This window comes from Prionailurus bengalensis, chromosome E4 (assembly GCF_016509475.1).
Source record: "Prionailurus bengalensis isolate Pbe53 chromosome E4, Fcat_Pben_1.1_paternal_pri, whole genome shotgun sequence".
NCBI lineage: Eukaryota > Metazoa > Chordata > Mammalia > Carnivora > Felidae > Prionailurus > Prionailurus bengalensis.
The window spans coordinates 43,197,224-43,198,492 of record NC_057360.1 but is presented as its reverse complement, the minus strand read 5'-3'; the positions used below and the strand labels follow the sequence as shown (position 1 = coordinate 43,198,492).

The 1,269-nt window shown below is 44.9% G+C and overlaps 1 non-coding gene across 1 annotated transcript; it reads right to left on the bottom strand.

Annotated features, from left to right (window-relative positions):
* Positions 1–278: 278 nt before the first annotated feature.
* Positions 279–385, bottom strand: LOC122476673. The gene has a single exon (XR_006295587.1). It is a non-coding gene; the product is annotated as a U6 spliceosomal RNA (small nuclear RNA).
* Positions 386–1,269: the final 884 nt, after the last annotated feature.

The following is a 1,269-nucleotide window of genomic DNA, read 5'->3' as shown; positions in this document are numbered from 1 at the left end:
TTCAATAAACATGTAGATCTATTTTATTATTTTTTTTTTAATTTTTTTTTTCAACGTTTTTATTTATTTTGGGGACAGAGAGAGACAGAGCATGAACGGGGGAGGGGCAGAGAGAGAGGGAGACACAGAATCGGAAGCAGGCTCCAGGCTCCGAGCCATCAGCCCGGAGCCCGATGCGGGGCTCGAACTCACGGAGCGCGAGATCGTGACCTGGCTGAAGTAGGACGCTTAACCGACTGCGCCACCCAGGCGCCCCAATGTAGATCTATTTTAAATCAGAAAATCTGGAACGCTTCACGAATCTGTGCGTCATCCTTGCGCAGGGGCCGTGTGAATCTTCCCTGTATCGTTTCAATTGTAGTCTCTGTGCTGCCAAAGCAAGCGCAGTTGATCACATTTTTTGATAGATTTGTGAATTCATAATATCTGCTGTTTATTGAGCGCTTACTATTTGCCTGTCAAAAACTCTCATTTAGGCTAAAAACAAACTTTGTAGGTGAGTTCGTAACCTCTGTTTCACAGATGGGAAACTGAGGCTCAAAGAGGAGGAGAACTTGGCCAAGGTCACCTGACTAGGAAGAGCTAGCCCAACCGGTTCTGCTTGCCTTCAGTGACTATCCCTCTCCCACAATGCCCACTGCACTGTCGTCTAGGCCATGCTATGGCCACCACGCTTATTAATAATAGCAACAGCTATCATTTGAGTGCCTTTCATGTGCCATATAATTTCAGCTTAAACCTTTCTGTAAGTTCAAATGGTACTTTGCCAAGTAAGTTGACTAAGACGCAGAGATATTGGTATATCTCTCAAAATTACTGTCCACCTGTTGAAACAGGGCTTTCTTATTCTGGTATGACTTTTTCCCATGTTCACTTCCTCTTGCCTGCTTGTAAAATCGTTTTTGGCTCTGTCAGGACTTCCTTTCCTTGGTGTAATATATCCTGACCCTTTGCAGCTAGTTTGGAATGGCAAACCAAGAGTTGAAGTGTAGGCTCTCTTTCTATCAGCTCCCACACTTTTTCCCAGCACAGGAACGGAGAGCTACAGTCTGAATCAAGGGGGAAGTGTCAGTTGCTTGGAAAAAACCTGATCTTGTGACTGCAAAAAGAAAAACACAACTTAATCAAGGAAGCCTTTCCTGGGGAGGGGGAATCACACTACCCCATGTGAGATCTTATTCTGGATTATGTCATAGATCATTTTCAGGGAGTTTCATATGGCCCCAGGGCATCCCCAAGCAGACAGAGGGACAAAGGGCTGTTTTCATT